Source organism: Coregonus clupeaformis, chromosome 28 (assembly GCF_020615455.1).
Source record: "Coregonus clupeaformis isolate EN_2021a chromosome 28, ASM2061545v1, whole genome shotgun sequence".
Lineage (NCBI taxonomy): Eukaryota > Metazoa > Chordata > Actinopteri > Salmoniformes > Salmonidae > Coregonus > Coregonus clupeaformis.
In genome coordinates this window covers 16,502,066-16,517,852 of record NC_059219.1, presented here as the reverse complement: position 1 = coordinate 16,517,852, position 15,787 = coordinate 16,502,066, and positions in this window count along the sequence as shown.

The window sequence follows — 15,787 nt, the reverse complement described above, 5'->3', positions numbered from 1 at the left end:
AAAGTGGAGAGCTCAGGGCACAATGGCTGATCTTTGGGAGGCGAGGAGAGGAGTAGAGAGGTGTGTAATTATACAGGGCTTTGATTACCTCTCGTTGTGAGTGGAGCGGCCCGTTCAATAGCCATTACATGGAGACACTCTCCTGGCCGCTGGCTAATGGCCATGCCTCCATTCCCACTCAGAGGACACAGAGGGAACGTAGGGAGCAGACAAAAGTCAGGGACTCACAGTGGTCTACTGTTTAGTGTTCAGATACCCCTCCTATGCAGTGATCGATCTGGGCTGTGATAAACCGACTGCTGGGCTGGGATACACACTCACACACGCGCACACAAACAGCAGAAGTGAAGTGACAAATAACTTCACTGCCAAGACACCAATAGAGTTTTTTGCATTTATTATTTGTATTATTAGCTAGTTGTAATGTTAATGTGAGTTGTAATAGTTGATAGTAGTATAGGCAGAGATAGTTGTAATAGTTGATAGTAGTATAGGCAGAGATAGTTGTAATAGTTGATAGTAGTATAGGCAGAGATAGTTGTAATAGTTGATAGTAGTAAAGGCAGACCCTCTGCAGTGTGGTGGCAGTTGTAGTGCAGTATTTGTGAATGAGCATTACTCTACAGGACCCTTGCTGTCGCAGTGGCATGGCAGCATTGATGGAGTGTTATCAGAGAGGCCCTACCACCTGCAATTATTCTGGAACCCTGCCTGCCTGCCTGCAGCAATCAACCTGGAAACTCCAATGTCATTGTTTCTCCATCTTTCTCCTATTCTTTCCAGTTCAGAAAAACATAGTCACGCAATCACACACCCACACCCCCCACACACACACACACACACACGCACTTCCCTCAGATGTCGGCTTTTCTCCCACCTCAGTGTGTTGGTCTTTGATAAAGACCTGTTACCAGGGCAACACAGACCTAATTCACAGGCTGGGAAGCGTCAGACACTAACCCCTGCAGAAAAGTAAGTGGAGGGGAGTGAAAAAAGAGGGGGGAAGAGAGCAAGAGAGACAGTTAATTACAGAATGCAAATGATGTTGTCAGAACAGTAAAAAAAAAAATGTTTTGCCTGCCTTCCTGCTCCTCCTTTCAAAGCAGCTTTAATAAGCACACACACACACATGCATGCACATACACACACACATACACACACATCTCTTTTACATACACACACACACACACCACTGTCAGCAGGCCCTCTGCATGAAAACGGAAAATAATCTCCAAATGATGAACAGAACCATCGCTCCCCAGCCTGAGCGTGACAGAGTAATTCATGCAAAGCAGGAAGTCACAGAAGATGCGAGGTCGAAGACATTTCTTGTGTTGAACAACAATCGGCCCCAGGGTTACTTTAAAGTGACAGAAGTGGTGTGTGTATTGTGCAGGCATGAGTCAGATGTCCATCTCTTTATTTACGGCCATCTGTATGTAATATGTATGCCTGATGAGAAAGTCTTCACAGGTAGTAAACTCAGGTTCTTCACTAACATCAAAGGTGAATTATCCAACCACATTTAGCTGCAGGTGAAAGAGGTGTTTACTTCATTTTTGTAACTTGTTCAAAGTTGTCATTTAGTAGGTCAAAATGAATTCATGGTCCATGATGACAGTTCCTACTGAAACTTTCTCAAGTCGACAAATCAGACGTGCTTTTTGATTGGGTAAAACTTAAATGCTGTGACTTTAACTGTGCGAGAGCACTGTTCAGTCTGTTCGCCCGTTTTGGCATGGCCCTTTATTTAAAGCAAGTGTTATTTGTCAGTTTAAGTGGGTATAGATCCCTGTGTTTCTTGCAGATTTCCTGTGAAGTTAAATCAATGGAATTACATGGAGCCAGAGTCACAGCCCCCATTCATCTTCCTGTACCGCCACTGGCCCCACAGACTCACTATACTTCAGTATTCACCAGCAGCCCTCTGTTTCTCTCCACAGCTCTTTAGTCTTCACAGAGCTCTGGAGAGTTGGGAACAAAAAAATAAAAAGAGATAACAGTTTAAGAGGGGGGGTTTCGCAAACCCCCCCACCGAGCCCCTCGTCCCCCACCCTGCACTCTACCACCCCTACACGTTATCTTAATTGTACATGACAGGCAGCTCCCAAATCCAAACGAATCAAAGAGATCAACATATTCATTTTAAATTGGCAGCCCCATGCAGGCACATAGGAATCTCTAATTACTTATGCTAATATGGAGGCGATAGACACAGGGAGAGAAGCAGAGGGAGTGATCGAGTGAAGAGAGAGGAGGGGATGAAGAAGGGGAGAGGTGAGGAGAGAGAGGGGAGAGGGAGGGGGAGGAGGGGGGAGGAAGAGGTTTAAGGAGAGGCGGAAGGGGTGAGGAGAGAGAGAGGGGAGAGGGGGAGGAGGAAGGCGGAAGAGGTTTAAGGAGAGGCGGAAGGGGTGAGGGGAGAGAGGGGGAGGGGAGAGGGGGAGGAGGGGAGAGAGGGAGAGGGAGTTAGAGAGAGGCGGGGTGAGGAGGAAAGAGAGGTGAGGAGGAGGGGGTGAGGAGAGGCGGAATGTTACGTTTGGTGTATCACTGAGGGTGTACTCTAATGAAAAACAGAATTAATCTTCGGGACGTAACGGCCTGACTAGAGGCAGACTTCTCTCTCACAGCCCAGCGCAGCACAGTGCAGTGCAGTACAGTGTGTCCCCAGCGAGGAGCGGAGCAGAAGCCACATAGAGGTAATTACTGTTATCTCAGGCCTGCTTTATTAACATGTGTCCTCAACAGAATGATCAGAGAAGTTTAACTCGCCCTTTGGCTCAGACTTGATACCAGCCTCGATAGATTGACACAGAAAATTATTACAGAACGGTAAACTAAACTGTTCTTTTTCCACGCTTATCTCACTCACTGGCAAAAGGAGAAATAAAGAGATATTTTTAAAACTAACACCCACTCACAGACTCCCTAGGGAGATGATATCTCCTCAGATAGACAGATAGAGGAAGGAGAGAGAAGATGAAGTGCCAGGACGAAAGAAAAGAGGAGAGAAATTGAGGATAGAGAGGAAAGAGAGAGAGAGAATAGGAAGCAGATGGAAAAGAATAGGGGAAGAGAGTACAGTAAGAGATGGAGAGAGAGAAGTGGAGAGAGGAGAGGATGGAGATTAACAAAGAGATCTTGCTGCTTTAGAGACGAGAGAGAGAGTAGATTGAGAGAGGGAAATCATAGAGATAGAGAGGGAGATGGAAACCGTAGAGAAAGCACATATTGGGTCTTGTCTGTACCAACAGCCAGTAATTACACGCCAATCATCCTCCCGCAGGCCAGCGTGGGGATTAACTAAGCGGAGAAATGGTGGGAAAATTTCAATTTAAAAAATGAATTAATAAACCAGTGCTATTTCCCCTGGCCAGTGGGAGCATTGAAGGGGCAGCAGATGGATTGGTTGAGGTGGTCCACCACTGGGAGCAACAACAGGGCGGGAAGTGGATTGGTCGACCTAGGGGCGCGAACAGATTGGATGTGGTTGGCCAGTAGGGAGCATCGGAGGTGCGGGAACTTGATTGGTGGTCCACCATTGGGAACATTGAAGGTGTGGGAACTGGATTGGATGCAATGGTAGTCCGTCATTGACATCTAAATGGGTAGGGGCTGGATTGGTTGTGCTGGTTGGTCTTTTGAAGTAAAAATAAGAAAAGTCTGGGTTGATTTTAAACTGGCTGGCCAATTGCTTTGAGACTGCAGCAACCAACCGTATCTATTGAGGTTGCTCCTGCAGGTCGAGACAGTGTTTTGTGGTGTTATTTTGAAGGTTTGGATAGGAGAGGGTAAAACTCATTGACCTGTGGCCAGCACCACATCTCAGTGTGGAAATAGAAAACACCATTTAGCTATTGTACTACTACCTACCAGTATGATGCCCTGTCAGACAGCATAGAACAGACCCAGGTCTGATCTGCCCTGCAGTATGATGGGAAATGTCAGCTATGATAACACCTTTTCAGAGTAGAAGAAACCACATCTGATTTGTGATGCAGTCCATTTATCTGCTACATGATCTGTCTGTCAAGGCCTTCACCCACAGAATAATACCCAACAGACATACATCACACTTCTGTTAGCATAAGGTCAGGTGTCCATCAAATGGCTGAAAAACACAGGTAGGTGTCACAGAGTATGTGTGATTAAAACCATGTATGTTTGACTTGACCAAGATCCATTGTGGAACAAAACATTGTCACAATTAAAATGTGGTATTAGGAGATGAATATAGTGTGCAGGCCTTTTTGTCCTTGACCATGATCCAACCACTAAAAGGGTTCATTATGAACCCTGAGCAGGTGGAGGACAGCCCTTTGGGGCAGCCATACTCAAGGTGATCCTGAGTCGCCTCTCTGTGACAACATGTAACCTCCCCAGTGTCTAATGTACCTCAGGTACACGTTGAGAACCCAGTCCCCATGTATTAACCAATCCATTATGATCCTCATCACCGTGGCGAAAGGTCGCCAGACTGGCCCTGGAAAGGCATTATTAAACCAGGTAATTGCTGAATAATTAGACAATTGTTTGTTGGCACGTCACTGGTGTATGTTAATGCCTTTCTGCCCACCCCACAGCGTGATTTATGACTCCATAATTTACATCACGCACACACGCACGCACGCGCACACACACTCTCTTGCCCGCACACAAACACACGCACACATAAACACACACTACCACGCTAATCACGTTTTCTCGGCCCCCATTACTGCAGCTCCGTTAATGGCAGAGCTGAATGGTGTTGGTGGAAGACGTTTGAGAGAAAAATTATACAAAAACAAAGGAGAAAAGCTGCTTGATTTGTGTTTGTTTCCTGAATGAATTGGGACTAAATATCATTTGTTATTCTGCTCATAAAGTGCTTGGGGGACATATGAAGAGCACATATTGTACTTTTTAGATCAAATAAATGAATGTACAGCATGTATTTCTCAACCCTAGACCTTGAGATTCCATAGCAATATCTTTTCTTTCTCTCATTTCTGTCTTTCCTTCGGCCTTTCTTTCGCGTATTGACGTGACTCAAGTGGGTGACTCATGTGTACAATGGATATATTTTGACCATAAGATTTCCAAGAATCCAAGTATGAATGAATGTGCCTGAGCAGCATATCCAATAGTCTATTCATTTACTGATTGCTGTATATGAATGTACAACAACTGACAGGAATGACATTGCTAGGTCATTAAAGAATGTAGCCTCCTGCAAGTCAGATAGAAAATATGTAATTTTTATAGTACAGGTCTAATGACGGGTGCAGTCCTCCCCCTTGTTAAATGTTGACAATTACAGGTATTTCACTTTTTACCTGGAGCTTCTGCAGCTCAATTTGAGAGCTGGTTTTAGAAGAGAGAGAGCATCATTCAAATCATACTGCTGTCATCCTTCTCTTTTCCTTCCTCCTCATCTTCTATATGAGATACAGGCCACTTTTCTTAATATGCACCAATCATCTTCTATATGAGATACAGGCCACTTTTCTTATTACGCACCAATCATCTTCTATATGAGATACAGGCCACTTTTCTTATTACGCACCAAACATCTTCTATATGAGATACAGGCCACTTTTCTTATTACGCACCAATCATCTTCTATATGAGATACAGGCCACTTTTCTTATTACGCACCAATCATCTTCTATATGAGATACAGGCCACTTTTCTTATTACACATCAGTCATTCTTGTCCTCCTTTTATTTTTCCCACTCCACCTCCACTTATTCCCATTCCTTATACTTTATAATGAACTCTGGATTCAAACCCAAGAGATTCAGTCCACTTTCCAACCATTATTTTCCAGTACAATGTCAAATAGACCCCTTTGTGTGTTTGTAAACGAGGGCAATGCGCGCCATGTTGGTGGCAGAACACGGGAGTTCTCATAGAGCGCCTGTGGGAAAAAAGCCTCCATTTACATGTTGCTTATGAATGGATTTTACTCTACCTCTGGATTATAATAGCATTTTAATGCTCGTATGAATGTCCTGCTTAACATAATGTTTGTGTCATCATCACAAATCAACTGCAATATACTTTAAAACAACTTCAACTTCAACCAGTAAAATGGCTCTTTGGCTAGCTTTTGTTACAGCGTATGTCAATGACCTTTAGCATTCTAGCTAAAAATTGCTGCATCCAAAATAGGTATTTTGCAAATATGACAACCAAATACAATCTTAGCGACTGTTCAAGAAAATGTATGCTATGTTAAATGGGGGCAGATGGGATGGTAGTTTTTCTGCATCCTTGATGCACACACATCCGTGGCTGACATCAGTATGTCGTGTCCTGAAAAATAGTCTATATAATCATATATATTTTTCTCCTTGGTAACAGCATTGATGACTGTAGTTAGTTCTATTCTGGTAAGGACAGCACTACCAAGGCAGTAAGGTGTAGAGAAATATAGATATAAAAGAAAATCTGACAATCACGTGGGTGTATGATTGCATCCCATATGCACCATATTCATCTTTCTCACTATTGCACAGACAGAGACAGGCCTCACTGTGGCAGGCAGCTCTGTAATAACCCCATACCACAGACAGAGACAGGCCTCACCGGGGCTGGCAGCTCTGTAATAACCCTATACCACAGAAAGTGACAGGCCTCGCCATGACAGGCTGCTCTGTAATAACCCTATACCACAGAAAGAGAGGCCTCACCGGGATTGGCAGCTCTGTAATAACCCTATACCACAGACAGAGACAGGCCTCACCTTGGCAGGCAGCTCTGTAATAACCCTATACCACAGACAGAGAGAGGCCTCACCGGGGCTGGCAACTCTGTAATAACCCTATACCACAGACATAGACAGGCCACACCGTGTCAGGCAGCTCTGTAATAACCCTATACCACAGAAAGAGACAGGCCTCGCCATGGCAGGCAGCTCTGTAATAACCCTATACCACAGAAAGAGACAGGCCTCACCGGGGTTGGCAGCTCTGTAATAACCCTATACCACAGACAGAGACAGGCCTAACCGTGGCAGGCAGCTCTGTAATATCCCTATACCACAGACAGAGACAGACCTCACCATGGCTGGCAGCTCTGTAATAACCCTATACCACAGACAGAGACAGGCCTCACCATTGCTGGCAGCTCTCTAATAACCCTATACCACAGACAGAGACAGGCCTCACCGGGGCTGGCAGCTCTGTAATAACCCGATACCACAGACAGAGACAGGCCACACCGTGGCAGGCAGCTCTGTAATAACCCTGTACCACAGACAGAGAGAGGCCTCACCGTGGCTGGCAGCTCTGTAATAACCCTATACCACAAGACAGAGACAGGCCTCACCGTTGCAGGCAGCTCTGTAATAACCCTATACCACAGACAGAGACAGGCCTCACTGTGAAAGGCAGCTCTGTAATAACCCTATACCACAGACAGAGACAGGCCTCACCGGGGCTGGCAGCTCTGTAATAACCCTATACCACAGACAGAGACAGGCCACACCGTGGCAGGCAGCTCTGTAATAACCCTGTACCACAGACAGAGAGAGGCCTCACCGTGGCTGGCAGCTCTGTAATAATACCACAGACAGAGACAGGCCTCACCGTTGCAGGCAGCTCTGTAATAACCCTATACCACAGACAGAGACAGGCCTCACTGTGGAAGGCAGCTCTGTAATAACCCTATACCACAGACAGAGACAGGCCTCACCGGGGCTGGCAGCTCTGTAATAACCCTATACCACAGACATAGACAGGCCACACCATGGCTGGCAGCTCTGTAATAACCCTATACCACAGACAGACAGGCCACACCGTGGCTGGCAGCTCTGTATTAACCCTATACCACAGACATAGACAGGCCACACCATGGCTGGCAGCTCTGTAATAACCCTATACCACAGACAGACAGGCCACACCGTGGCTGGCAGCTCTGAAATAACCCTATACCACAGACAGAGACAGGCCTCACCGTGGCTGGCAGCTCTGTAATAATCCTATACCAGTAAGTAAGGATCTTCTTATTATTATTCAGAATTGGACTGCTGCTGTATATGATATATTTTCCAGATGGGGTGCCCTGATTGGGGGACAGCCTCTGTGTGTGTGTGTGTGTGTGTGTGTGTTTGTTTGTGTGTGTGTACGTGTGTACGTGTGTGTGCGTGCGTGTGTGTGTGTGTGTGTGTGTGTGTGCGTGCTCTGTGCTAGTCATGGTGCTGTCAGGTGTCTGGCGACACACATCGTCCCCCCAGCAGTAATGACTTCACCTGACGCCGCCGCCACCCAGGGGCCTGATGGGTAGAGGGCCTGTCGGAGTGTCTCTTGCTGGGGGGCAATAGGAGTCAGTCAGTGTTCAGCCAGGTACAGTACCTCAGACACCAGTCTCCAGACCCACAGCAGAGCAGTCAGGATAGGTTTGGCACTGTCATTATTATTACAGTGAGTCTCACCTATAGTGGGGGTAGGAGGGGAAGGGAAGCTGGCAGCAATATGTATTTTCCATTTCATGGTTGTATATGGGTTTTTTAATATTACAGTATTATTATCATTATTATTAACCAAATACACAGATCCAGAGACATCATGTATCTGTATATGGCTCTGGGATAGATATATATGGCTCACGGTAGATCAATGTTTGTCTCCATGTCTCTAGTTCTGGAACGGATTCATTCATTTCTCCACTGGGGATATGGCAGTAATGCAATTTCATATTTAATGTATTGTCTTGTAGGTGTACAGTATGTGCTGCATAAACCACAGGAGGCTGCTGAGTGGAGGACGGCTCATAATAACGGAGTGAATGAAATTGTTTCAAACACATGGTTTCCATTCCAATCATTCCATTCCGGCCATTACTATGAGCCCATCCTCCCCAATTAAGGTGCCACCAACCTCCTGTGGTATAAACATGTAGGTATTGGGGGGGTGAACATGATTTACTGTCTGATTTAATAACAAGAACAAACACACACTGTACCACACCTTCTCCAATGCACTGCAGACTGACTTTCTTTACGCCAACCTTATATTATATGGATAAACAAAAAGTTGAGATATATGAGAAAACTAGGAAACTCTGAAATGTCCTACTTGCTAACTGGTTGAACGTGTATAACTAGAACCAGTTAGCATGTTGGACATTTCAGAGTTTCCTAGTTCCGACTAGCACGTGAATGCCGCATAATTAAAGTCCAGAAGAAGGTCAGTTTCTGCAATACCGAAAATGAGCAGTCCACTGAACATCCAGAGCATCAAACCAGACTTTGATTAGCATCTGCACCTCCAGTAGTCCTCTGGGGCTTTTGAATGGAGTGGAACCCTTCTCACTCTCTATGGTACTGGTGCACTACTGACCTCAGGGTTCTCATTGCAAATCTCAAGACACTACAGTTGACTAGTGCTAGACCTCCGAGTTCAGGAAGTGAATTGACAAGCATTTTAGGATCCTTGTAATTTTACCGTCAAGATATGTGTTCCATAAGAGTTCTGAATGCACAGTGAAACCTTAGATGAGGCAGATTCACAGTTAGTCATCCAGCTATGACAAGACTGGTCAGTATTCGGAGAGCGAACCAAAAATGAGACAGAGCAACCAAGCATACCTCTTAACCTCTACGGGATGGTTGAGCTAACGTGCACTTATGTGATTAGCATGACTGTTGTAAGTAACAGCAAACTTTCCGCATATGTATTTCCCACCATAAAGCATGGAGGAGGAGGTGTTATGGTGTAGGGTTGCTTTGCTGGTGACACTGTCTGTGATTTTATTTAGAATTCAAGGCACACTTAACCAGCATGGCTACCACAGCATTCTGCAGCAATACGCCATCCCATCTGGTTTGGGCTTAGTGGGACTATCATTTGTTTTTCAACAGGACAATGACCCAACACACCTCCAGGCTGTGTAAGGCTATTTGACCAAGAAGGAGAGTGATGGAGTGCTGCATCAGATACCTGGCCTCCACAATCCCCCGACCTCAACCAAATTGAGATGGTTTGGGATGAGTCGGACCGCAGAGTGAAGGAAAAGCAGCCAACAAGTGGTCAGCATATTTGGGAACTCCTTTAAGACTGTTGGAAAAGCATTCCAGTTGAAGCTGGTTGAGAGAATGCCAAGAGTGTGCAAAGCTGTCATCAAGGCAAAGGGTGGCTGTTTGAAGCATCTCAAATATAAAACATATTTTGATTTGTTTAACACCTTTTTGGTTACTACATGATTATTTCATAGTTTTGATGTCTTCACTATTATTCTACAATGTAGAAAATAGTAAAAATAAAGAAAAACCCTTGAATGAGTAGGTGTTCTAAAACATTCGACCGGTCGTGTACTTACATTCAGTAATCTTGCTCTGATTTGTCATCCTAAGGGTCCCAGAGATCAAATGTAGCATAGTTTTGTTTGATAAAATCCATTTTTATATTCAAATTTGGGAACTGGGTTCTACAGAACCCCTGCTGTCTCTGGCTCCAAACCCACCCCACCCGGCCATCTAGATGTGTGAAAGTTAGTGTATAAGCTAATGATCCATCATGTATGACATTCCTGTGAGTGTGTAAACTTACATTTTGTATTACCATATCATTTTTGTCTGTTCTCTATAGTTATGTACTTGAAAATGTATCAATTGACCAATTCGGCACATCTGGGCAGATTTGATACAAAATAGTCCAGTATTGCAATGCTTCACTGGATCAATCTGAAACTTGGCACGCACACTGCTGCTGTCTAGTGGCCAAAGTCTAAATTGCGCCTAAACTGCAATATTATATTGTGGCCTTTCTATGGGCATTTCAAAGATGATAAAAAATATATAAATAAAAAACGCATGTTTTTTTGTTTGTATTATCATTTACCAGATCTAATGTGTTATATTTTCCTACATTAATTTCACATTTCCACAAACTTCAAAGTGTTTCCTTTCAAATGGTATCAATAATATTAATGTCCTTGCTTCAGGTCCTGAACTACAGGCAGTTAGATTTGGGTATGCAATTTTAGGCGAAAATTGAAAAAAAGGGTCCGATCCTTAAGAGGTTAAAGTTAAAAACCCCTAAGGTTTCCATATAATACCCAGTAGTGGCACCTTCACCGTGGTCCCTGAGGATCTGAATGTCTTGTCTGTCTGTACAAATGAACAGTGCACACTGAGCTCTCCTGTCCTCCCTCCCGCACACCTCTTACCAGGTTCCCATCAGAACAAGCTGTGCAGGGGAGACAAAGGAAGCGGTCGGAGGACAGTGAACACTCTTCATTAGCCTGTAGTGTTTGCATGAATAACTCTTTTCAAATGGTGTCTGCCGGTGTCCTCTCTCTGCCTTCATGCGACAGGCCTAGTCGACTGTGGGCACTGGCAGGTCATTCTTCAACATTTACTCTCTCTATTAATATATATATATATATATACAGTGGGGGAAAAAAGTATTTAGTCAGCCACCAATTGTGCAAGTTCTCCCACTTAAAAAGATGAGAGAGGCCTGTAATTTTCATTATAGGTACACGTCAACTATGACAGACAAAATGAGAAGAAAAAATCCAGAAAATCACATTGTAGGATTTTTAATGAATTTATTTGCAAATTATGGTGGAAAATAAGTATTTGGTCAATAACAAAAGTTTCTCAATACTTTGTTATATACCCTTTGTTGGCAATGACTCAGGTCAAATGTTTTCTGTAAGTCTTCACAAGGTTTTCACACACTGTTGCTGGTATTTTGGCCCATTCCTCCATGCAGATCTCCCCTAGAGCAGTGATGTTTTGGGGCTGTCGCTGGGCAACACTGACTTTTGGGGCTGTCGCTGGGCAACACAACACTGGCTAGGCCACTCCAGGACCTTGAAATGCTTCTTACGAAGCCACTCCTTCGTTGCCCGGGCGGTGTGTTTGGGATCATTGTCATGCTGAAAGACCCAGCCACGTTTCATCTTCAATGCCCTTGCTGATGGAAGGAGGTTTTCACTCAAAATCTCACGATACATGGCCCCATTCATTCTTTCCTTTACATGGATCAGTCGTCCTGGTCCCTTTGCAGAAAAACAGCCCCAAAGCATGATGTTTCCACCCCCATGCTTCACAGTAGGTATGGTGTTCTTTGGATGCAACTCAGCATGCTTTGTCCTCCAAACACGACGAGTTGAGTTTTGACCAAAAAGTTCTATTTCGGTTTCATCTGACCATATGACATTCTCCCAATCCTCTTCTGGATCATCCAAATGCACTCTAGCAAACTTCAGACGGGCCTGGACATGTACTGGCTTAAGCAGGGGACACGTCTGGCACTGCAGGATTTGAGTCCCTGGCGGCGTAGTGTGTTACTGATGGTAGGCTTTGTTACTTTGGTCCCAGCTCTCTGCAGGTCATTCACTAGGTCCCCCGTGTGGTTCTGGGATTTTTGCTCACCGTTCTTGTGATCATTTTGACCCCACGGGGTGAGATCTTGCGTGGAGCCCCAGATCGAGGGAGATTATCAGTGGTCTTGTATGTCTTCCATTTCCTAATAATTGCTCCCACAGTTGATTTCTTCAAACCAAGCTGCTTACCTTTTGCAGATTCAGTCTTCCCAGCCTGGTGCAGGTCTACAATTGTGTTTCTGGTGTCCTTTGACAGCTCTTTGGTCTTGGCCATAGTGGAGTTTGGAGTGTGACTGTTTGAGGTTGTGGACAGGTGTCTTTTATACTGATAACAAGTTCAAACAGGTGCCATTAATAGAGGTAACGAGTGGAGGACAGAGGAGCCTCTTAAAGAAGAAGTTACAGGTCTGTGAGAGCCAGAAATCTTGCTTGTTTGTAGGTGACCAAATACTTATTTTCCACCATAATTTGCAAATAAATTCATTAAAAATCCTACAATGTGATTTTCTGGATTTTTTTTTCTCAATTTGTCTGTCATAGTTGACGTGTACCTATGATGAAAATTACAGGCCTCTCTCATCTTTTTAAGTGGGAGAACTTGCACAATTGGTGGCTGACTAAATACTTTTTTCCCCCACTGTATATATATATATATATATATATATATATATATAGAGAGAGAGAGAGAGAGAGAGGTTTCTTTCCATTCAAACAACCAAATTGCATAGATGTAGATTTGTTGGGGGGTAGTCCATGGTGAGATACTTTGTCAGAAACTTGGTGCAATGTATTGCTGTGAGGTTTTGTATACAATACATGAAGGAAATGTACTTAATCATCCATGGTATAGTGCACTACAACTATTGATCTGATCCCTGCTGTTGGGAGTGAACAGGGTGAATCAGTGAAAGCTACAGTGACAGAGATGGGCTACGTCTCCAGTATCTGTCAGATTGGTCTGGTGAACAAACCCACCCATGGGGAGAACCAATCATCCTCTTCGACGAGAGAGAAGGGAAAAGGGGAAAGAATGGGAGGAGAGGCTGTGATTCCAAGTTAGAGTCCACTACTCACACTCTCCCTCTTCCTCTCTCCTTTCTCTCTCTCACTCACACACACACGCACACACACGCACACCAACCACCCCCAAACTCTTCTCTGCTCATGTGTGAAATGAGCAAGGGTCTTATCTCTTGGAAACACACCACTGAGCCAGAGGACAGGGAGAGAGAGGGAGACAGACAGCGGGAGGGAAGAGAGCAGGAAGGAACAAGGTAGAGACAGAGAAAGGAAATGAAAGTTTCTCATGGTCTGCACACTGATGACTGGAGAATCTGGTTTGGTACAGACTGTGGAACACTGGACATTGCCAAGGCTTACTGGCCAGTCTGAAATAACCCTGTTTCACCCTGCCTACTATTGATGCAGTTAATGTCGTTTTTGTTAGGGTGTTTCTCTTGTATCTGAGGCCTGTCTGGTGAGGTTGTGTTTTTCTCAACAGTATATACATAAATCAGGACTGATTTATAGTCATTATGTCCCTGAAATTCAAATTAAGTGAAAACTTTGTCTGAAATAAAAACAGTCAGGTCCACAATTATTATCACCCTTGATTTATAGTCATTATGTCCCTGAAATTCAAATTAAGTGAAAACTTTGTCTGAAAAAAAACAGTCAGGTCCACAATTATTAGCACCCTTGATAAAGATGAGTAAAAAAGACTGTATAAACTAAATAATACAAATAGTGAGCTATATTGCCCAAAACAATTAGAAAATTATATTATTTTATGCTAATATAATTGCTCAGAGAAAGAGATATTGTTTAATAGGTAAGAAAGTTATTGGCACCCCTGTTTTCAGTACTCCAGCACCCTACCCTTGCGAGGATAATGACACTGAACCTTTTTCTAAAATGTTTTATGAGATTGTGTCACGTTGTATAATGATTAGAAGACTTGCGCAGGAATACGTATTAGGGTTTTTTATTACTCCACCCAACACAAGGTACGTCATGAAAAACGACAGGGACGAAGCCCAAAACAAACACGTATATATATAACACAGGGATGTAACCCAAACAAAAGAGCGAGGTGTAAACCTCTAAACAATACACGGGACGGGACCCGTAATAATAAGAGCACAATACACGGTACTCACGAGACCAACAAGACAGTCCGGGGTTGGTTGTAATGATCCAGGTCAGTGACGCCTAGAAGACCGGTGACGTAGACCTCTGGAGATTGTGAAAGTATAGAGCAGCAGTACCGGGGGGATCCGTGACAGTACCACCCCCCTGACGCTCTGCACCAGCAGCGGGATGACACCGGTCTCTGGGACGACCACAGGAATGCGGTGCGGGTCGTTCAGGGCGCCAACGGTGAAAATCCCTGGTCAGCGAAGCGTCCAGGATGTCCACCGCAGGAACCCAGCACCGCTCCTCTGGGCCGTACCCCTCCCAGCCCAATGCCTCAAATCCAGGACATCACGGACTGAGTACGCCGGACCTCCCTCCATGTCCAGAGGAGGGGGCGGGGCGTCACTGGGTCCAGCCTCAGCAAGGGGACCAGGCACCACTGGCCTGAGGAGAGACACATGAAAAGTTGGGTTAATGTAGTAATCAGCAGGGAGTTGCAAACGATACGTTACCTCATTAACCCTCCTCGGGACTTTAAACGGCCCCACAAACCGCAGGCTCAGCTTCCGGCAGGGCAAGCGGAGGGGCAGGTTCCGGGTGGAGAGCCAGACCCGGTCACTTGGAGAGAAAACAGGCGCCTCACTGCAGTGGAGGTCAGCCTGTTCCTTATGCCTACGCATGGCCCGCTGGAGACGAGTGTGCGCAGCATTCCAAATCTCCTCAGCGCGCCAAAACCACTCGTCCACCGCAGGGGCCTTGGTCTGGCTCGGATGCCAAGGTGCCAGGGCCGCCTGATACCCCAAAATGCACTGGAAAGGAGTGAGGTTAGTGGAGGAGTGGCGGAGGGAATTCTGCGCGTACTCAGCCCAAGGTAGAAAATCCGCCCACTTCCCCGGCCAGTCCTCACAGTAACACCTCAGGAACCTGCCCAGTGACAAAGTCCACCGAGAGGTGAGACCAGGGTCGTTGTGGAACCGGCAGGGGAAGGAGCTTTCCATAAGGGAGGTGTCTGGGGTCTTTGACTGGGCACAGATGGAGCAGGAAGAGATGTAAACCCAGACGTCCCTAGCCAAGGTGGGCCACCAGTACTTCTCAGTCAGGCAGGCGATGGTAAGGCCTATCCCAGGATGACCCGACACAGGCGCTGTGTGCGCCCAGGAAAGGAGGTGGTCCCGCACACCCGTGGCACATAGGCGCGGTTCTCCGGGCACTGTGAAGGTGCGGGTTCCGTACGCAGGGTTTGCCGTATGTCGGCATCCACGTCCCACACCACTGGCGCGATGATACGGAACGGAGGGATGATGGGGGTCTCCTCTCCCTGCCTCTCCTCTG